The 23,810-nt window shown below is 46.8% G+C and overlaps 1 long non-coding RNA gene across 1 annotated transcript; it reads right to left on the reverse strand.

Annotated features, from left to right (window-relative positions):
- Nucleotides 1-16,828: 16,828 nt before the first annotated feature.
- LOC149208462 (uncharacterized) lies at nt 16,829-17,451 on the reverse strand. Its single transcript, XR_016252113.1, has 3 exons — nt 17,351-17,451; nt 17,010-17,254; nt 16,829-16,892 (listed from the first exon to the last, which is right to left on the reverse strand). It is a non-coding gene; the product is annotated as an uncharacterized LOC149208462 (long non-coding RNA).
- Nucleotides 17,452-23,810: the final 6,359 nt, after the last annotated feature.

Genomic DNA, 23,810 nt, shown 5'->3' on the forward strand with positions numbered 1-23,810 from the left:
CTGGCAGGGAGGGCGATTCTCGGAATCGCCCTGCCTACCGGGCGGGGGCGCGAGCGGCGCAGGTGGCGCCTGCACGAGGGCGCCGTCGTCGGGAATCGCGCTACCTGCCGGGCGCGGGCGCGGGCGGCCCTGGTGGAGCTTGCACGAGGGCACCCTCCCTCATGCAGGCGCCACCCGGGCCCCAGGCGGCTGCACGAGGGCACCCTCTATCATGCCCCTACACCTGTGGTAGTATTTCAACCGCTTATAGCGAGGTGTGGCACCACCGAACACTTTCTTTTCACCAATACTTATGTTCGTGGACTACGCCTAACATTCACTTTCTCCTACTTAGTTTGTGTTTCGCAACCAAGTATTATTATGTTTATCCTTTATACCATTGAACACCCATACTCATTCATTATCAACAACAATTATAAACAAGAAGACAATTGCACAGTGTAAAGGGAGGGGCAACTCCCTGCAATATGAGTCTACCCAAATCAATATATTATAACATCTTCATTTTTACAATGCACAAGTTAAATCTTGGGAAACCCCAAATTTACACTTATCCAAATATACAACATCGGCAAACTCGGTTGCCTAGCTCGTCAGCACCTCCGCACGGTCGTTGCACGACTAACCAAACCTTCGTTCACCCCGTCGCACCGTTGTGTTGTTCGCCCAACTCGGGCGCGCCTCAAAGTCGCCACACATGAGCGCCTCCAACCGAGACACACCTCCGTCCACAACCCAACACTTCAGCACATCTTCGTGCACACTTGCACGATGGGCGGGTGCTCACCTGAGCCACCAAGACACGCTCGTCAAGTCGTCGCACAAACACCTCCACACGATCACCTCGAGCACGTCTTGCCCACCGCATTCACCTCTTCACCAAGTGCGACTTACCAAAGGAGCACATGAGCTATGCGCTCATCCCCCTCAAATCTGCGCACAAGTCTTGACTCCAAGAGAGGAGTGTGTATGAGTGATGTTCGAATGATGATCTTCAAGCGTTCAACGCTCCATGTATATACACCTCTTCGTGTGTGGGTGGGCTGCCCAGCCGACCGCCCACACACCCCCTTACACACATCCCTTCGGCGCTCTACCAAGTCGGCTTCACCACCACGGTTGGTCGGCCAACCCTCCACCGCAACCACTCCAAGGATGGGTATAAGCACATCGCATTTGCCATCGCAAATCTCTGTCGCATGTGTTATGTCGCAAACCACATAACCGCAGCTCGCACTTGTCTATCCACGGTCGCACTTCCGCCCGTCGTTTGGTCGCACAACCTTCCGCCGTGTGCGCGCACCCGGTCGCCCGGCGCCCAACCGCACTGCACACCCGAGGACCTTACATCCTCCTCCACCTGAAATCATTGTCGTCCTCGACAACATACCATCCTAGTAACCATCCACCAAGATCATCCATGATGTCAACTCCTCCACATACTGCAACCATCACTGCAACATATGTAGAACTACCATCTCCACCATGTCTCACCTCAGCAACCATCTGTCACCAAGATAACCATACCAAGGTACACCCATTGGTATGTCATACATCGGAAGTCATCTCAATCCATGATCATCAACCACCATGTTGTGGGGAAAAATGCCTATGCAGGATGATCCTATCCACCTAAGGTGTGACAGTACCTTAGCAACAAACAGATACAGCTATTCTGGTTTCTTCCTTTATGAAATGTGAAAGAGGGGAGATCGATAGACTTACCTTTGTCTTCCGTTTTGTCCCTCGATCTAGATCCTCTTCTCTTTGGGTGTTCACAGCTACTTGCCTCCTCGCTTGCTCAAGAGAATAGCTACTTGATTCCCATGAGATCACAAGAGAACAGCTACCTGTGACAAGAGAACAACTACTTGCGACAAGAGAAGAACACAACACAAAGGCAAATATTCATATTCATAAATGATTCAGGATTAGAAGTAAATCAAATACACTAATGCAATCATATAAATACACCAGTATATAGGAGCAAACCAAGATAGCTTTATTGATTGATAACAAGGTTCAGGAAGAGATACAACCCAGAGGGCTCCAATCCAGCATCTCCTTCCCAGTAGAATGGAATTCCTTCTTCAGCTCCCTTCAAAGCATTAAGCACCCAATGATCCAGTCTCAAACCAACAACAATTCTTTGCAATAACCAAATTCCAGCCTCTAGATCTCATGGAGGAGAGATCTATATATAGTTATTTTGGAGAGAGGATGAGTCAGCTTGATATCTGACTAGTGTCCTCTCCCTCTCTCAGTTCTTGAGTCCACTTGGAGATTTGGAACCTCTTACTCATCACCAGTCGAATTCCTTGATGCAAGTGTCATTTTGGAAGCTTCCTGGGCATTGACACATTGAGGAATGAGCCTGCCACTTGTCCAAACTCGCTCAATGCAGGTAGCCTTTGTTGGAGTTGACATTCAACGCAGGTAGATAGTGGAGCAGTTGACATTCAGTGCAGATGCTCAGTGGAGCAGTTGACATGATCCAGAATTGGCTTGTTTTTGAGCTGTTTCAGGTGGAGAACTTCTGTGAATTGCTGTGGTTAGTTAGCCTTGTTCCTCTAGGGGTAGGAACAACATGTTTAGGGACTTTGGATCCCTTCATTATGGAAATTTCATGCTCAATGCTGTAAGGCACAAAAATGTCTATAACAGTTGCCCCCTAAAGTATGAGGCCGTTTATCGGGTGAAATGCTTTATCCAGGAGGGTCCGAAGTTCATCCATTTGCTGGGAGGAGACCTGTAATAAGATACAATACAATACATTATTATTCATACTGCTTTCATGATCTAGTTGAGGCGGGCATTCCCATGCTCAGCTTTATAAATTCATTTTTGTACATAGAACAGACGATCGTCTGATGGTAGACTGATAATTCTGGTGGGATTATCATCCTTTGAGTAGGATGATCATCTGCTGCAATGATGTACATGTCAAATGTCTTTATTTTTTCTGAATATATATCGCAGCCCAGATGGATGAAACTAGATCCGGGGTCTTCAAACTCGTTCGATCTTCACTCTAAGTACAAGTCGATCCATGTGAGAATTGCGCTGAAGTCGAACATGGAAAGACATCGCTTGATTACCGGTCAATGATGTAAACCGTTAACAAGCGCGAGAGGAATCACCGATAATGTTAATGACCCTCAAGGTACTGTAGTACAATTCACGTGGTGTGAATAAAGGACTTGGCGTCGAACACCATGCAAAATCTTCTGGTCGAAGGTCATTGATGTATACCTGTCGCCGGAAGTGAGAAACTTGCCATTGGGGCATGCAAGCTTCAAAGTACTGAGGGGGTTGTTCCTAGATCAACTTCTTGGATAATGAGCTGATGTCGACAAGAAGTGATCCGTCAAAGGAGGGCCTTAATGAATCCCACATCAATGACATGGAACGGAGCTAATGATTTAATTGGAGGTGAAAACGATCTGTGACATATGATTCAGGGTGGCGGTCATGAATGGATGAAGGATAATGTATGGCAGTGGATGGGACCCGGTTGACTCTTTCTGAACGACTTCTCTTGAACATATGGCGACACTGATGCGATGGATCGGTAGCATTACCCCAAATATGGATGGTATGGCGAGACCATGGTGATGTGACCGGTGAATGAAACAACCCAACCCGATTGTGGTACGGAGGAAAAGTGTCATGTTCAAGAGTGACCTGCTACCATCAAAGTTTTCTTGATTTTCTCCCAATTTTTCCCCAGTCATTGCTAACTAGTACCTCTTTATTTTTTTCAAGCTTGAGGAGGATAACATATGCTTGTTCTATAACCTGCCCTTCGGGCAAGCCCATCGCTATGTTTTAACGAGCCTAGCGATAGTGAAACTCGTTCTCGTCTAAAGACAAGTTTGTCACTATTTAGTGATTTTAACGAGTCTAACGACAAAGATAACTCGGTCCTTTTCATTTTTAGAGAGTCTGAAAAGGTACATAAAGTTAACTCCAAAGGTCCTTTTTCGTCATCTAATCCCTTAAGTCCGAAAAAGTATAAAACAATACAGAAGGGATGAGTTTTCGATAGTTTTAACGAGCCGAACAAAACAAGCGCTCGATCTTTTTGTGCAATAATCCCTCAGGTCCAAAAAGATTAAAATCTAGAGGAGGGATAGCACTTTCAGTCGCTTTAACGAGCTGGAAGGCCAAAACTCGGCAATCTTTTCATATTTTACAAGTCAGTTGAAAAGAGCTTAAAGAAGACTCGTCTTTTGAGGAACGAGTGATAAACAGGGTTAGCAGTTGATTCCAGGTACAGGTTGGAATTTTCCAATCATGACAGTGTCACAAGGATGGCTAGGTGAAATCACTCTTCGCAGCTGTTCCTCAAAATGGGTAAACAATCATATGGAGGTGAACGATCTGCCAAATGAAAAGTGGAGGTGACGGTGCAAACACGACCAAGGCTTTTATGGCAGATGAGGTTACATACACAATGGTTATTTACCGGGATAGGTTCATTTTTTAACGAGCTTGAATGCGCCAAAACACTGCTCAGACTTATGTTTATTTTTTAACGAGCATGAACTATGTGCTAAAACTGCTCGGATCTTGCATTTATTTTTTAACGAGCATGAACTTTATGCTAAAACTGCTCGTTTATACCAGTCATATGATAAGAGTGTCTCATTGGAGATGCTATTTTTTATGGAGCTTCATCTCACGTAAGCTTTGCCCCGGATCCTTTCGTTATGCAAGTTCGGAAACAACTAATCCTATGAGTTTAAAGGGTTAGACCTACAGGTTTAAAGGGAGGACCTAAAAATTTAAAAAATAAATAGTCGCCCCTTGCTTACACTCCAAAAGGTTTGCATGCCCCCAGGCATAAGACAGAATTTCAAGGTTACCTCTACTTCTCTTCCGCCAAAACTTTTGTTTTAACGAGAGAGGCTTACCTCTTTCAGGTTACCCAAAGATTGTCTCGTTAATCTTTCAAACAAAACACTTCCTCAGCAATGTCTACCGAAATAAACAAAGGTGAGTGACGTAATCCCGCCACCTCACATAACTTTGACAAAAGAATCTTTTTCTAGAACAACCCTCTTCCTAGACGGACGGGGTACAGACTAGTCATATTCTCCCGCGGAAGCCTACCCTATACCCAAAGTTTCCCTGCCGAAGTAGGCCAGGACGCATGCCCCCTGGGTTCCAGTCATATCCTCCCGGATTACTCGCGCTCATCAGGAGGACGGACCGTGGGTTGAGACACTTCTTGCGTGAACAGACCATTTAGGGATGGTATCTGACTATTTGCGATGCGTGATCCGGGGAATGAAAGTTGGTCCACGAGCTTGACCATTCTTCCTTCATGCGGAAAACACATTACTCTAAAGAGTGATGAGACGATGGCTCCCATGCAATATATATAGTCTCGTCCAAGGAGTAGGTTATAATCCAAGGGTCCTTGAACGACCATCATGTTCATTTGAATGGTCTTCCCTTTCAATGTTATGGGCACATTGGGGAGGATCCCTAAAGGTCGACTGGTTCCCTTATCAAAGCCTGATAGATTTCTCATTTCAGGCAAAAGCGCAGGCGAACCAAGCACTTTCCAAGCAATAGAGGAAAGGATACTCACAGATGCCCCTTCATCAATAATTGTACCAGCCATTACCATTCTGTATATTTGGACAATAATTCTGAATGGTATGCTAGTTGGCAAGCGGGGTCTGCCTAATTGGTTCCAGTCAAAGGACACAACCAGGTTGCTTGGTGGTGGGACCGAGTATATGGCCGGATATCGCTCTGATGAACTTCCTTCCTGCGATAAAGGAATGGTGGCATTGCCCCCTTGATCATCAGAGTCAGTGCTGATGAAGAGAATTTGGACGGTGTCGTCTTTATTCTCTTCTGTGATGGTGTCATTCGAAGATAGAGCCTCTGAAGGCAAAACTGGGTCAACTGCCGTTTCAACCTTTAGAATTTCATCAGGTATGGATTCAGACGATTCATCTTCAATGACAGGTGCTTCGGCTGACCACCTGGGTGGGTCAGCCGGGTTCTCAACTAGTGAGGGACTTGGCAAGAGTTTTTGATATCCAGGAGGAAGTTGCGCTCGTAAAATCGGGCGATCTTCCAGAACTCTTTTTGCCTCGTCTAAGAAGGGACAACGGTGGATGGCATGATCGCCTTCACACAGTCTGCAGGGAAATTTGGCCTTCCCGTTCTGTCCTGGGGCTTCACTCCCACTAGTTGACGGTGAGCAGTCGACATGGCTATCAGAGGTCGATGCTACCGAGTTGTGCAAACGGGGGGACCAGTCTCTTAGTATCCGGGGGATACAGGGACAATCTCTATCGAAGTGGTCTCCCTTGCATATGACGCATGGCGATTTAGGCCTTACGAGTGCGGTGTGTGGATTTTTGTCAGATGACACTTGTTTTCCCCCAGTCGCCATTGGCTCCTTCTTCTTCTTCTCTTTCTTCTTCTTCTCCTTCTTCTCCTTAGGAACTCGGTTTTTTGATTTACCAGTTCCGTCAAGCGAAGAGGAAGGAGGAGAGGAAGATGAAGTAGAAGGCTGGGAGGCAACTCTTGTCTGATCTAACTGTTGACTTGACTGTTCAGGAATTGTGGTATTCTGAACGACATTTGTTGAAAAGAGCCAAACTGGTAGGCCAATTGTCAGTCCTGGAAGCGACAATGTGGCCATGTGGGGTGCACCAACATCTCCCCAAGAGGAGAAGGGACTAGGATTTCCACCAAGGGGAATTCCTTGGTTGGTGTGCTCCATCTTTTCAACCTAAAGATCAACGCGGGAATAAAGGGTGATTGTTCCGTTTAAAATAAATTGTTAACGACGCTTTAGACACAACTTGCTTTTTCACTTTTAAAGAGTCGAGAAAAAGCTAAAGATGACTCTAGTCTCCTTCGATGTTTTAACGAGCCCGAAGTGACAAATGCTCGGATGGACTTTTTCTGTTATAGAGTCTGAAAAAGGCCAAAAGGAACTGCTCTGGAGATCTAGGCAGAGGGTGTGCCAAACTTTTCGCAAAACCGCAGAATACTTTTTAAGGTACGGGCGGTCGATCTTCGTGAATGCTGTGTTCACTGCATTGCGATCAGTAGGGCGGCCGACACGGCTTCCTAAGGATAAAGGATATATGCCTATAGGGGTCTCCCAATATATACGCGACGGTACGTGGGAGCACAATCCGTACTAGCGCTATCATCCCTCAGGAGGAATCACCCACCTTCCACGAGATCGACAGTCACTAGGCTTAACGACGCCGGAACACGTCTCTAGCCTAGACCTCTATGTTGTGCGTTATGTTGCAAAGCGTTGTTAGGTTCATTCAGTTTATTTTAAGTTGATCTTTTTAAAAGTTTGTCTTTCAGGATCACCACGAGATGTATGGTACAATTCCTAAATGTAGTCTAAGATGATAAGCAAGCTTTATTATCTTTTCAACTTTGAAAATCCTAGCTACTAAGGGAAAAGAAATACACTATCTTTTCTCAAAGAGCAATCAGCACACTCTAATGCACTCTTCCTAAATCAAGCATGCAAACTTATCAAAATGCAAATGCACAATGCAGGTGTTTGTTTTCCACTTTCTTAGTATAGATGCCTACAAAGAAAGCTTTTTGTACAACTTTGAATTTGCTTTTAAATGACAGATACAAACAAGTTTACTTTTTCCAAGATCAGCAAGGGTAGAAGAGATTACAATCACTTTGCGACTTTCGAAATGAATACTTGTTTTGACACTTAAAAGAGACAAACTCAAACCAATAAGCAAAAGCAAATGTATAATCAACTGCAAACAGCCAATGAACTCTCTCCTAAGATCACAATCAATCAGATCTGAATCAAGGGCTACAGGATGATTATTTCGCTCATGCAAAGGAAAACTGTAAATGATGCCACAAACACATAAAAAAACTTACAGTCTTTTTGTACAAAAGGAGGCGGAATTCAAGCAAAGAAAAGGAATTATCAGACTGGTACCTATGCTGGTTAAAGGCTGCAAAAACAGAGATCAAAACAGGGCAACAGACAGCAGAGAACCCCAGTTGCACAAGGCTAAACTGGTTCAGCGCAAGTTCAACACTGTGGAGTTGACATTCAGTGCAGGTAGCCTTCACGAGACCTGCGTTGAAATGCAGACTGCCTTCACAGTGTCTGCACTGAAGGAGAAACTCTCGTTTCCCTTGGGTTCTGGGTCATAAAATGCTCAAAAATCAACAGTTTCAGGCCAAATCAGAAACACAAGAAAGGTATAATCAAAGGGATGCTTTGAGAGGGTACTAAAGACTATCACAAAGGATCATCAAATCATTTGTGAGTCCATTGTTCAGATCATAGACAAAATCTAGTGAAGGATCAAGGCAGCAACAATCTACTTTGCAGAAGCAGTTCGATTGTTGCTGTTGAGTCTATGAAACAAACAATGATGTAAACACAAATAAAATGACTAAAACAAATGTCCCCAGCAGAGTCGCCAATTTTTTGTGGGGAAAAATGCCTATGCAGGACGATCCTATCCACCTAAGGTGTGACAGTACCTTAGCAACAAACAGATACAGCTATTCTCGTTTCTTCCTTTATGAAATGTGAAAGAGGGGAGATCGATAGACTTACCGTTGTCTTCCGTTTTGTCCCTCGATCTAGATCCTCTTCTCTTTGGGTGTTCACAGCTACTTGCCTCCTTGCTTTCTCAAGAGAACAACTACTTGATTCCCACGAGATCACAAGAGAACAGCTACCTGTGACAAGAGAACAGCTACTTGCGACAAGAGAAGAACACAACACAAAGGCAAATATTCATATTCATAAATGATTCAGGATTAGAAGTAAATCAAATACACTAATGCAATCATACAAATACACCAGTATATAGGAGCAAACCAAGATAGCTTTATTGATTGATAACAAGGTTCAGGAAGAGATACAACCCAGAGGGCTCCAATCCAGCATCTCCTTCCCAGCAGAATGGAATTCCTTCTTCAACTCCCTTCAAAGCATTAAGCACCCAATGATCCAGTCTCAAACCAACAACAATTCTTTGCAATAACCAAATTCCAGCCTCTAGATCTCATGGAGGAGAGATCTATATATAGTTATTTTGGAGAGAGGATGAGTCAGCTTGAGATCTGACTAGTGTCCTCTCCCTCTCTCAGTTCTTGAGTCCACTTGGAGGTTCTTGCTTCCACTTGGAGATTTGGAACCTCTTACTCATCACCAGTCGAATTCCTTGATGCAAGTGTCATTTTGGAAGCTTCCTGGGCATTGACACATTGAGGAATGAGCCTGGCACTTGTCCAAACTCGCTCAACGCAGGTAGCCTTTGTTGGAGTTGACATTCAACGCAGGTAGACAGTGGAGCAGTTGACATTCAGCGCAGATGCTTAGTGGAGCAGTTGACATGATCCAGAATTGGCTTGTTTTTGAGCTGTTTCAGGTGGAGAACTTCTGTGAATTGCTGTGGTTAGTTAGCCTTGTTCCTCTAGGGGTAGGAACAACATGTTTAGGGACTTTGGATCCCTTGATTATGGACATTTCATGCTCAATGCTGTAAGGCACAAAAATTTCTATAATGCACCATGTCACAATCTCCACATGATACTCCATCGTGGAAGGCTGGTCCCTCCATCTCAAGCTACATGCCCACTACAACATCTCGTGTCGACCTCATCATGTGTCATCCCCATGTGAACCGCTGCCATGATACTCCAACACAATGCCAACATATCTCTGCACAAGCTAGCCCTCATGTTTGAACTAGTTGGGTAGCTAATCCAACCGTCATGCCCAAACCATGAGAATGCACATCCTCATGCCACCATCAATTGTTCCTCAAAGCATCCTGTCACATCCTGAACTCGATCAAGAATCCATCTCCATATAAGTGTAATCCATGCTCAGGTCCATGAAGTAGTCCTCATCTCATCTACAACATGCTGTCCATGATTTTTGGTGTCAATGTGCTACATGAAATTAGCCACATCTATCCCAACATCATCATCCATATGTGTATCTCCTCCATATGAAGAGATCATCTCATCAATCTCCAACTCTCGGTATGCCACATCTAGGTCCATGAAGCAACCTCCATCACATCTACAATGTGCCATCCCTCAAGTCTGCCACAGAAACAAGTATGCACTTGTCTCATCTATCCACGTGCTGCCCATGATCATAGATCAATCAGCTCCCATGTGTCAAAATTTGTTGAGCCTCGGCTCAACCCATGCCCCAAGTGTTGCCACCAAGGCATCATCATCATCGTAACTCCATCACTCCAAAGTGTCTCATATCGATCCTCCACATCAAGTCACTCTTTCAAGCCATTCCCATACATGTACTTGAATGTATGCACCCCATCCTACATCAAAGTCTCTGATCTCAGTTCCTCAATGCATGAAATCCTCTAAGTCCACCATATATGAAGTCCTCAAAAGTCACAACAATCTCATGTCATCATGAGCTCCATGTGTCATCTCTAGCCATCACTCTAGCAAGCATACAAGTCTTGGCCCAAAGGTCTATGCAAGATGCCTCAGTTCTCCACGTAGTAGGAATGCTCCATAGTCTGCTCACAATCCCATCCAAGTCCATGGCCTTGTTGTACAAAAGTTCACAACCTCTCCATCGGCTCATAAATAATAAGTCTCCATGCCACACCAGAAAATCCACCTACACAACATCCCTGCCTTGGCACTCCTCATTGGATGCCCATAAGTGACACCTCTACAAGTGCTCTTGCATAATGTCCCTGCATGAGATTGCCATGCTCCATGTTTCCAACCTGATGTCCATGACTAAGTTGTCCATGTAGTCCAACCAAGTAGACCCATCGCAACAATCGGTCGTCCTCATCCAAGCTACAATCTTCGGTCTAGTGAAATTGGTCACCCAACCATATCATCATGTCATGAGTCCCTCCATCATAGCTCCTCCACCAAAGTGTCCACCAAGACTATCTCTTGGTCTCGGCCATGAGAAGTCCACCCAAGAGTGTGCCCTCCAATCTGTCCATGAGTCATGTCGGGCACTTAGCCATGTGGCTAAAGCATGACTCATTCATCCACAACGATCATCAAGTTCCACCCTTGTCAAGGGCCTTTGCACCTTCTACCATAAGGTCACAAACAACCCCAACAAGTCTTGCAACAATCAACAATCCTTTCTTCTCCATACAAGGTCTCATCGTAGACATCCATGGTAAGATGTTCTTCTGCATCGGAAAATTGATTTTGCCCTTCCCTGCATACGGTCCATCTACCAAATGCTCAAGTGAAACACAAGTATCAATACTTACTTCGTCATCATGAGGTTCCTCCAAATGAGTAGCCTTATCCATACATGTCTGCAAACTGCACGATCCTTGTCCAACTTGATCAATCTCAAGCTCGTCCTCTATCATGATCATGTCTGGAACATCTTCAACTATCACGTATTCCTATTCCTTATTTGCACAATCTGCAACTTCACCTTGCTCCATTTTCCATCCAAGTTGAATCCGGGGATTCTCTTCTTTCAACCTCTTCAACCTATATAAGGTAAGCAAGAGCTTCCCTTTGCATTCTTCCAAACTTGCCATGCCTTGTCCTTCGTCTTCCCCGATTCGTACTTCGTTCGGTCCACAGACACCCAAACCGTGTATACCTGCCCACACGCAGTCCCACTTTCCCACCTGACAAGTGCCCAAATCGTATGACCAGCACGTAGTACCGCCTGCCCAACTCTACGACACCCAGTTCCAACCTTTACCAGCTTCACCAAGTTCCCTGCAACCATGAACCGGCCCTTGTTCCACTTGTATGTGAAACTAGCTTCCTTCACCTGCAAGTACCTGCTTCCACTGTCACGAGCAACCTTGCTCAAATATCAACTGTCAAGTGTATGTACACCTGCTTCACCCAGCTTCCTGCAAGACTCCTCCAAGTCTTCAGACTAGCTCTGATACCAACTGTCACTCCCCTACACCTGCGGTAGTCTTTCAACTGCTTATAGCGAGGTGCGGCACCACCAAACACTTTCTTTTCACCAATACTTATGTTCATGGACTACGCTTAACATTCACTTTCTCCTACTTAGTTTGTGTTTCGCAACCAAGTATTATTATGTTTATCCTTTATACCAATGAACACCCATACTCATTCATTATTAACATCAATTATAAACAAGAAGACAATTGCACAGTATAAAGGGAGGGGAAACTCCCTGCAATATGAGTCTGCCCGAATCAATATATTATAACATCTTCATTTTTACAATGCACAAGTTAAATCTTGGGAAACCCCAAATTTACACTTATCCAAATATACAACTTCAACAAACTCGGTTGCCCAGCTCGTCGGCACCTCTGCACGGTCGCCGCACGACTAACCAAACCTTCGTTCACCCTGTCGCACCGCCATGTCGTTTGCCCAACTCGGGCGCGCCTCAAAGTCACCACACACGGGTGCCTCAACCCGACACACACCTCCATCCACAACCCAACACTTCAACACATCTTCGTGCACACTTGCACGATGGGCAGGCACTCACATGAGCCACCAAGACACCCTCGTCAAGTCGTCGCACAAACGCCTCCGCACGATCACCTCGGGCACGTCTTGCCCAACGCGTTCACCTCTTCACCAAGTGCGACTTACCAAAGGATCGCATGAGCTATGCGCTCATCCCCCTCAAATCTGTGCACAAGTCTTGACTCCAAGAGAGGAGTGCGTATGAGTGATGTTCGAATGATCTTCAAGCGTTTCAACGCTCCATGTATATACACCTCTTCGTGTGTGGGTGGGCTGCCCAGCCGACTGCCCCCACACCCCCTTACACACATCCCTTCGGCGCTCTGCCAAGTCGGCTTCACCACCACAGTTGGTCGGCCAACCCTCCACCACAACCACTCCAAGGATGGGTATAAGTACATCGCATTTGCCATCACAAACCTCCGTCGCATGTGTTATGTCACAAACCACATAACCGCAGCTCGCACTTGTCTATCCACGGTCGCACTTCCGCTCGTCGTTTGGTCGCACAACCTTCCGCAGTGTGCGCGCACCCGGTCGCTCGGCGCCCAACCGCACTGCACACCCGAGGACCTTACACCCTCCCTCGTGCAAACGCCACCCGGGCCGCCGGCGCCCCCGCTCGGCAGGCAGGGCGATTCCGGGAATCGCCCTGCCTGCCAGGCGGGGGCGCGGGCGGCCCGAGTGGCGCCTGGGGGAGGGGGCCCTCGTGCAAGCGCCACTCGGGCCGCCAGCGCCCCCGCCCGGCAGGCAGGGCGATTCCCGCCCTCGTGCAGGCGCCACCCGGGCCGCCCGCGCCCCCGCCTGGCAGGTAGGGCGATTCCCGGAATCGCCCTGCCTATTGAGCGGGGGCGCGGGCGGCCCGGGTGGCACCTGCACGAGGGAGGGTGCCCTCGTACAGGCACCACCCAAGCCGCCCACGCGCCCGCTCGGCAGGTAGGGCGATTCCGGCCCTCGTGCAGGCGCCACCCGTGCCGCCCGCGCCCCCGCTCGGCAGGCAGGGCGGGGCCGTGGGCGGCCCGGGTGGCGCCTGCACGAGGGAGGGTGTCATGCCCCTACACCTGCGGTAGTCCTCCAACCACTTATAGCGAGGTACGGCACCACTGAACGCTTTCTTTTCACCAATACTAACATTCATGGACTACACCTAATTCACTTGTCCTTACTTAGTTTGTGTTTCGCAACCAAGTAAAATTGCATTTATCCTTTATACCAATGAACACCCATACTCATTCATTATCCACAGCAATTATAAAAGACAATAACAATTGCACAGTATAAAGGGGAGGGGCAACTCCCAAACAAGTCTGCCCGACAATATATATTATTCAATCTTTCTTCATAATAATACAATCATCACAAGTAATGCTTGGCAAGCTCCAAGCCAATACTTAGAATCTTTTACAATATAGGCAAATCGGCCTTTTACAATAACATGTGCATGCCTTGCACGAAGGGAGGGTGCTCACCTGAGCTACCAAGACCCCCTTGTCAATCCCGGGACAAAACAACACTCAAGACAATCTTGGGCACACCTTGCCCAACCCTCGACCGGCTCAAGATAAATCCAAGACTGTGCCCAAGAGTAATGCGCATGAGCTATGCACACTCCAACCCAAATCTGCGCACCTCTTTCTTCTTGAACTCTGCGTAGTTGTCCAAGTTCGAATGGATGACAAATGATCCTCAACGCATGCTTATATATATGCATTCTAACATAGTTTCAGTGTGGGTGGTGGCACTCCAGCCGACCCCCAAAATACCATCAACACACCCCTGTGCGTGCCCAAACATGTGTCGGCCTGGCCACACATCCTTCCCACGCTTGCAAGGTATAAATCTTCCATCGCTCCACGCATTTCCTAAGTGTCGTAAAAACTGTCCACTTGTTTCGTCGCATGGAACTCGCAGAAACATCACATTTCCATTCAGCGCGTGCCCGTCGTGCAGCCCGCGCCCGGCCGTGCGCCCGTGCCCGCCTGTGCCCCCGCCCACGCGCCTGTCGACTCGCCCGGCGCCCAACCATGCCCGCGCTCAAGTAGAACTCGAGGTCCTTACAGAGGGCGCCCTCGTGCAGGCGCCACCCGGGCCGCCCGCACCCCCCCCCCGGCAGGCAGGGCGATTCCAGGAATCGCCCTGCCTGTCGGGCGGGGGATCGGGCGGCCTGGGTAACGCCTGCACGACGGCGCCCTCCCTCGTGCAGGCGCCACCAGGGCCGCCTGCGCCCCCGCCCGGCAGGCAGCGCGATTCCGAGAATCACCCTGCCTGCCATGCGGGGGCGCGGGCGGCCCGGGTGGCGCCTGCACGAGGGCGCCCTCCCTCGTGTAGGTGCCACCCGGGCCACCCTCGCCGGCGCTCGGCAGGCAGGGCGATTCCGGGAATAGCCCTGCCTGCCGGGTGGGGGCGCGGGCCGCCCAGGTGGCGCCTGCATGAGGGCGCCCTCCCTCGTGCAGGAGCCACCCGGGCTGCCTGCAACCCCGCCCGGCAGGTAAGGAAATTCCGGGAATTGCCCTGCCTGCCAGGCACGGGCACGGGCGGTCCGAGTGGTGCATGCCCGAGGGAGGGCGCCCTCGTGCAAGCGCCACCCGGGCCGCCCGCACCCGCGCCCGGTAGGGAGGGCGATTCCCGGAATCGCCTTGCCTGCCGGGCGGGGGTGCGTGCGGCCCGAGTTGCGCCTACACGAGGGCACCGCCCTTGGGAATTGCCCTCCCTCGTGCAGGTGCCACCCGGGCCGCCAGCGGCCAGGCAGGGGCGCGGGCGCAGGTGGCCCGGGTGGCCCCTGCACGAGGCCGCCCTCCCTCGTGCAGGCGCCACTCGGGCTGCCCGCGCCCCCGCCCGGCATGCAGGGCGATTCTCGGAATCGCCCTGCTTGCCGGGCGGGGCCGTAGACGGCCCGGGTGGCGCCTGCACGAGGGTGCCTTCCTCGGGAATCGCCCTGCTTACCTGGCGGGGGAGCGGGCGGCCCGGGTGGCACCTGCACGAGGGAGGGCGCCCTCGTGCAGGCGCCACCCGGGCCACCGCGCCCCCGCTCGACATGCAGGACGATTCGTGTAAGCGCCACCCGGGCCACCCATGGCAGGTAGGGCGATTCCGGGAATCTCCCTGTCTACTGGGCGGAGGCGCGGGAAGCCCGGGTGGTGCCTGCGGGAGGGCGCCCTCGTGCAGGCACCACCAGGGCAGCCTGCGCCCCCGCCTGGCAGGTAGGGTGATTCCCGAAATCACCCTGCCTGCCGGGCGGGGGCGCGGGCGGCCCGGGTGGCGTTTGCACGAGGGCGCCCTCCCTCGTGCAGGCGCCACCCGGGCCGCCCGCACCCCCGCCCAGAAAGCAGGCCGATTCCCGGAATTGCCCTACCTGCCGGGCGGGGGCGTGGGCGGCCCTGGTGGCGCCTGCACGAGGGCCCAGGGCACCACCCGGGCTGCCTGCGCCCCCACCCGGCAGGCAAGGCGATTCTGGGATTCGCCCTGCCTGCCGGGCGGGGGCGCGGGCGGCTTAGGTGGCGCCTGCACGAGGGCACCCTCCCTCGTGTAAGCGCCAACCGGGTCGCCCGCCCTTGTACAGGCACCGCCCGGGCCGCATGCGCCTCCGCCCGGCAGGCAGGGCGATTCCGGGAATCGCCCTCCCTTCCGGGCGGGGCCGAGGGCGGCCTGGGTGGCGCCTACACGAGGGCACCCTCCCTCGTGCAGGTGCCACCCGCGTCCTCGCCCGGCAGGCAGGGCGATTCCCGGAATCGCCCTGCCTGCCGGGCGGAGGTGCGGGCGGCCCGGGTGGTGCCTTCACAAGGTCGCCCTCTCTCGTGCAGGTGCTACCTGGGCCGCTCGTGCCCCCGCTCGGCAGCCAGGGCGATTCCCGGAATCGCCCTGCCTACCGGGCGAGGGTGCGGGTGGCCCGGGTGGTGCCTTCACGAGGGTGCTACCCTCGGGAATTGCCCTGCCTGCCTGGTGGGGGTGCGGGCGGCCCGGGTCGCGCCTGCACGAGGGTCCTTCCCTCGTGCAAGCACCACCCGGGCCGCTCGCGCCCCTGCCCGGCAGGCAGGGCGATTCCGGGAATCACCCTGTCTGCCTGGCGGGGCCGTGGGCGGCCCGGGTGGCGCCTGCACGAGGGTCCCTCCCTCGTGTAAGCGCCACCCGGGTCGCCTGCACCCCCGCCCGGCAGGCAAGGCGATTCCCGGAATTGCCCTGCCTACCGGGCGGGGGTGCGGGCGGCCCGGGTGGCGCCCTCCCTCATGCAGGCACCACCCGGGCCGCCCGCGCCCCCGCCCGGCAGGCAGTGCGATTCCAGGAATTTCCCTACCTTCCGGGCGGGGACGGGGCGGCCCGAGTGGCGCCTGCACGAGGGGCAGCTCCTGTGAGTGTCGCTTCATTCACAACATCAATGGGATTTGAATTCCACCATTGTCCTGTCAAAGCACAAACGAATTACAATACATATTATGATCAAGTTACCACTCTATTTCGTTATTTAATTAGATATTACTGCTTCAAAACAGCACACCGGTATCGTTAAAGCTGCATACCCAGAACGATGGGAAACTGTTTATCCGGGACAGTATAGGGATAAGTAGTTCCCCTCTTGGGATAGATAATTAAGGCTCCATAGACTGTAGCTCTAAGCCATGAACTATGAGCATGCCACCAGAGGGTCCCTTCTTGACCAGTGATTTTGAATTTGTAAATGTAACTTCCACCAGGGCGAATGGGGCATTGGGTTACAAACTCAGGTCCATCAGCCCACCCTGTGCGGAACTGCCGTATTCCATGCCTGCAAATATATAAATATGGAGTGTTATGCATAAGAAACGAATTCATCATTATTTAATACGGAGACAAGAACAATAGACCATTACAGATTACAGACCAGTGAATGGTGGCGTTATACTGGGCCTTGTTGCGGACTTCCACTATAAGAGTGTCTCCACTGTGAACATGGAGTGTTGGACCGGGAAACTGTCCATTCACTGTAATTATGTTGTGTGTCCGGCACAGCCTTGTTACGGACATGGATTCAATCTTCACACAACCAGATATCATCAGTTTCCTAACTCTAGGACACAATATTGGAAATGGAATGAAACCAATCATGCAAAAACGGTTGGAGGTCAAAAACTGAGACACTTACATCAAACGTGTATCGATGTATGCTTCCCATGGCTGTAGCAGCGAAAAGGTTCAGGCACACCACCAACAGAAAAATTAGCTTCGCTGAAAATGGCGGCATTTTGTTGACATGCGGTCGATTCAACCCTAATTCTGCCATTGTATAGCCAATCTTTGAGAGCTATTAGCTAACAAAACCGATTTGTATTTCCTCCGCTTCGTAATTAAAACTGTTTGAACTCGACTCAACTTCTCCAGGTATCACAAACTTTCTTAAACAGCAAGCGGCCTCTGTCCAAATGAATTTTCGTGACAGATAAAGAAGAAGACCAATGCAATGTACTGGAGAGGAACTGAGCCCCGCGAGGATTTATATAAGTAAATTGCCAATGGCAACGGAGACTTCTTCTACAATCAGTATAGGTTTCTGGGGTTGGTGAGAGTTAGTGAAGGATTGTTAATATGGATTGAAATCAGTGACTGAGCATAGGAGAATTAGGACTGGAACTGTTCAACGAAAAGGCAATAACAAGAGTTGTAATAGTTAATAAGAATGCGGTAGTAGTACGAATATATTGATTTTGTTGCGTTTACTTTTAATTCCGTGTGGATAAAACATCAGATGCTTGCATCACTAATAGCGTGTATGCCTGTTTTCCACAGATTCTTCCCCTTCCGCATGTTTTCCTATGGTTGAAAAATAAAAATAAAAAACTAAAAACTGTGACCAGTTCTCCATCTCACGGTTGAGAGACATACAGAGCCTTCCAGTATGCAAAGTTGAAACGTTTCATTAATAAGAGTTGTAATAGTTACGTAAACGACAGTATTGATGAAGATCAGCCTAGTAGTGTACATTCTGATTTTGGTTTTGTCGGGTTTACTTTTATTTACCGCATGTATAAATCGTCTTGCTTTATTAATTATATAGCGCGTCAGATGCTTGCTTTATTAATTATATAGCGCGTATACCTGTTTTCCACATACTCTTGCCCTTCCCCATGTTTTATTATAGCCGGAAAAAATGAACTGTGACCAGTTCTCGATCTCACGGTTGATAGAAATATGGAGCACACTTAAATCGTTTCACTTTAGAATCCGATGGTTAGATCTCCTCTTTGCGAGCCTGACGTTATTAATTTACGCATGAACGCGTCAAGAACATTTATAATTTGTCATAGACTAGTCATACCTTCTATCGATCACGTGTGTTTTGAGAGGATAATATCATGAGTTTTTTTTCGGGGAGGGAGGAAGGATCATAATTTGTAAAATTAAAATAAATTTTATAAATAGTTATTTCATAATTTGAAAATAGTTACTTTATAATGTGATATGTATCAATGGTTATGTCCCATAATAACATTTTTCAAAGGTTATGTTCATCTTTTATTGTTCACGGAGACTATCTTATGTTATATGTTTATCAAAGGTTATGATGTATTATGGCATTTTTAAATGTTTATGTTTCATTAGAACATCTATGGATTATGTGTTTTTTTTAATAATTATTAGTGTTTTTGTTGCATATATGAATTCACACATAAAACACGAGCCGCTACTCTTTTATTGTTCACATAAAATATGATGTTTACAATGAACCCGGTGAAGGGTATTTATCTTTTTCTAACTAGCTACTTGCCTAAAATATCTTGACATGCAACCACACACTAAAAGTCACCTATCCACTTCAAGTTCTTGAATACGATATTTGTACTTGGTAATATGTGATTTTTGCATTGATTTTTAAGTTAATCATTATTATTTGAAAAAAAAAGTGATTTTTATTATTTTTTTGACATGAAATTCATAGAAAACGCTATTATTTAACCATTTTTAGTTAAAAGTATCGTATAAAAAATGTGATTTTGACATGTCAATTCTAGCAAAAAATTATCAAAACGTATATTTTTTTAGTTATATTTATGTTAAAAATGGTTATTTTTATGTCCATTGTTAAAAAATATTGTTTTTTAGAAACAATTATTTCATATGGATTGAAAAATTAATTAAATATGTATAAATATGTAGAATATCGAAAAGTCTAAATATCGACCTTCTAATTTAAAAATGCAAAACAATAAAAACCTCACGAATTTTTTTTTTTTAAATTAAAATAAAAAACAAGAAAATGTGAAGAAAACGACCACTTCAAAAATTATCAAATTTACTAAATAATTATTTACATTTTATACATTAAAAAATTTAAAGCCAAAAAACAGGGCTTTTAAAAAAGGAGTGTGATGCAGAATGCTCACTTTTTTAAATCAGCATGAAAATCACTACCATTCTAAAACGTGATGTACATAAAAAAAATTAAAGTGCCAAAAACTATGCTCTAAAAAAAACATGTGTGTTCTGCATCACCCCTTTTCAAAATCAGGTCACTTTTTTGCTATCTCTACGAAACTAGTAACAGTATCAGTTCCCGTTTCAAAGTTTACATTATTTCCTGAATTCTCTGTCTAAGATGTCAGCTTCATTAATAACCCATTTAACCATGTTGGTATAAGGGATTATCTTCGGGTGCGCGACTATGTTATGCAAAAATGAGCATGTTGTTTCTAACAAGGAAGCCTAAGGAATCATGTCTGTTAACTATAATCTTCATTTCTAAAATCCTTGGCTGCTCTTCCTGCAGTATATTATACATGGCCTCCCATGTAGAGGTTCCTCCCTCTATATTGCATGTAGTATCCATAAACAAAGGAGTTATCTCTGAGTTCTCAGAGGTGACTGCCTTGCCTTCTTCACCATTGTTCTCAATGATTTTCTATGCGGGTTTTCCTGAAAGTGAAGAACAACAGCTATCGGATACACAAAGATGATAATGAACGTAAAACGAAACACTGCAAATAACTTGTAATGGTGATAAAAGGAGTTTTATTCGAACGCACGTAAGAAGATATCATATCATGTTAAATGGATTTTCACACATAAATGAAGTTATCTCTTACTAAATGCCCACTAATGCTTTGTTATCCCTTAGCTTTAATGCTCATAAATATCTGCATCGTAAAACAAAAAGAAAGCTTCTAGGGTGGCGAGCCTTTGAACTGCAATGATGACAATTGTGTGATTTGCGAAGCAATATCGCAGATCACAATATCACATTATGCCTTTTTGCCTTTCTTTCCTCCTGCTATGTTTCTACGAGATGCAAGATGCGAGCCGCTCATTAATCATTTCAAAACGTAGCTACTTTCCAGGTTTATCTATGTAAAAGACCCTTTTTAATGAGTGGCAGACCTAAAACATTTGCTTATGATATATTTAAGGAGTGGGTCTAGGTCTTGATCGCATTTCGCAATATCGGCTAGTGGTAAGTTTGTGGTGTTCGTTTGAATGCCCAAAATGAGATGCGATAAGGGTTATAACACCATCTCAATTTTTCATCTCGCATGTTTCGAAATAACCTTTTTAAGGTGGGTCCTTTATGAATGGTGACATGTGATGCGAGACTAAGCCTAAATAGTTTAAGGACTTAGTTTATGTCAGATTTATGATAGTTTCGAGCATACAGTCATTTTTCAATCTTTTTACTTGATTTTGGAGGGTTAGGAAGGTCTTTTGATGGCGATTAAGCATGCTATATGTGGGAAGGTAAGCATTTAGTAGTTCTCTAAAAGGGGGGGTTTGGTTGATATCTTTGCTTTATTCCAAAAATAAAAGAAATGCCTAAATGCTAAGTTTTGTTTCCTTGGATAGATTTTTAAAGGGTCCCCATTTATTAACGTAATATTAACTACTATCATTAATAAATGGGGGGTTGCTGAATAGCACAACAGTGTGCTGAGAATAAATTATTTTACATAGATTGTCAAGAGGAAGAAGAAAAGGAACAAGAAACATCAAAATGAGAGGATACACACCAAGAACAACCCATAGAGAAAGAAGAAATGAATTTGACCATATCTTGTAATGCATTGGCCGCAATTACCACTCCTCAAACTATTAATATAGAAGGACATATCAAGAATAAAAAGGAAATAGTGTTGATTGATTCGTGAGGTACCCATAATTTTATTAATTGTAAGATAGCGAAGGAATTGAATTGCTTCCTATATCCAACACCAGAATGTCAAGTGATGGTTGAAAATGGAGGAACCATAATATCAAGATATCCATGGGAGAATATGTGTTGAATATTTTTTATGCTCTTGACCTGCGAGAAGATGCCAGAATACCAAATATAGGAAGAAACACAACCCAGAACACAGAACAAAATGAGAAATAACAGCATGTATTTTATTATTTAGCGATGAAAGCAATGCTCACTTGCCTCTTTGAGGGGGCAACCTCCAGTAGAGCAGGGCTCGATTACAAAATAAGACACAATGCTCCTCAATGGGGAATCTCTATCCTTTATATAGGATTCATACATGCAATACCATGGGTTAGTACCATGGTTCTATTAATACCATCTATCTAATACCATGGCCCATCTGCAACTAACTGTGGTCCCTTTCTTTAAATGCAGGTTAACCACTTATAATTATTAATATGGGCTTTATTGACTCTTTAACTAACTATAACTATGACTTGACCCTATTACATAAATAAGGGGGTTAGGGTTGGACCCTAATATGCCCTCCCCCATAAAAACAGCCTTGTCCTCAAGGCTAAAGCTGCGGAAACTGCTGAAGAATAGTGGTTGGTTCCCAGGTCATACCTTCTGGAGAGGTGTCTTTCCACTTGATGAGGACTTACTTGATCGTACGGTCACGCAGGTTTCACCTATTCAGGTTGGAGCCAGATTGAACCTTCTTCAAATAATTTTGGTAGACCGGTTTGAATTCTGCGATTCTTCTGCACCACTTTCTTGAGGCATGATACATGGAAGACGAGATGGATTTTTGCAGCGGGTGGCAAGGCTAGCTTGTAGGCTACTTCTCCAATGTACTAAAGTATTTGATATGGTCCGTAGAATTTTGGAGATAATTTCTGACGACCCTTGTCTTTGAGTGATGTTTGCTTGTATGGTTGCAGCCTCAAGAATACCTAATCCCCTTCTTGAAATGTGTGCTTTGAATGATGTTGGTCTGCCTTTTGCTTCATGCAATTCTGAGCTTGTTGGAGAGTATCTTTGAGGTGGGTGAGCATGGTTGCATAGTTCTGTAGGAGTTGATCTACTACTTGCACCTTAGAGCATCCAAGGATATAAGAAGTAGGTGAAGGGGGGAGTTAACCATAAACTGCTTTAGATAGAGTCATCTTCGTGGTGGTATAATAGTTATTATTATACCACCATTTAGCTAGAGGCAACCATTGTACCCATTGATGTTTCTTTTCTAAATTGAAGCACCTGAGGTAGGTCTCCAGACATTTGTTGACTACTTCATTTTGACCATCAATTTGGGGATGATAGGAAGTACTGAGTGGGAGTTGGGTGCCTTGTAGCTTGAAATGTTCTTGCCAAAAGTTACTAGTGAAGATTGGGTCATGATCAGATACAATGGAAGTGGGCATGCCATGCAGTTTGAAGATATGGTCCACGAAAGATTGAGCCACCAAAGTGGGGGTAAATGGGTGGGGTAGTGCGCAAAAACGAGCATACATAGAATGTCTATCCAGAACCACCATGATGACTGACTTGTTCCCTGACTTCGGAAGACCAATAATATGCAAACATCTGTCCAGATTGAGGTAGGGATGGGAAATGGTTGTAAAGTGCCTAGGGACTTGAATATTTCTCCTTTGTGGTGCTGACACACATCACATTCAACTACAAAAGGAAGAATGTCAATTTTCATGCCTGTCCAAAAGAAGGAACAACGAGTGCGAGCATAAGTCCTCTAAAAGCCTACATGACCTGCAGTGGGAGATGAGTGCAACTTTGCCAAAATGCGTGTTTTGAGGGTGGATGCCAGTGATATCACTACTCTATCCTTGTAGAGAAGAATCTCATCCTTCCAAGAGTATCCCACTGTGGAATTAGGATCTGCTCACAATTTATTAATGAGTTGGGAGAGCGAAGGGTGTGAAAACGATTCCTTGCGGGCTTCTTCAATCTAATCTGGAATGGGAAGAGAGATTGCTAGCAGGTTGTTGTCCTCCTCAAATTGGCATGATAAAGCATCTAGTACGACATTTTCGCGCGCTTTCTTGTAAATTATCTCATAATCATATCCCAACATTTTTTCCAGCCATCTATTTTGCTGTGGCAAGGATAGTCGTTGCTCCAAAAAATATTTGAGGCTTCGATGGTCTATGCGGATTTG

The sequence above is a fragment of the Pinus tabuliformis genome, chromosome 1_2, assembly GCF_031772625.1.
Source record: "Pinus tabuliformis cultivar Carrire ecotype Pingquan chromosome 1_2, CPIR1, whole genome shotgun sequence".
Taxonomy (NCBI): Eukaryota; Viridiplantae; Streptophyta; class Pinopsida; order Pinales; family Pinaceae; genus Pinus; species Pinus tabuliformis.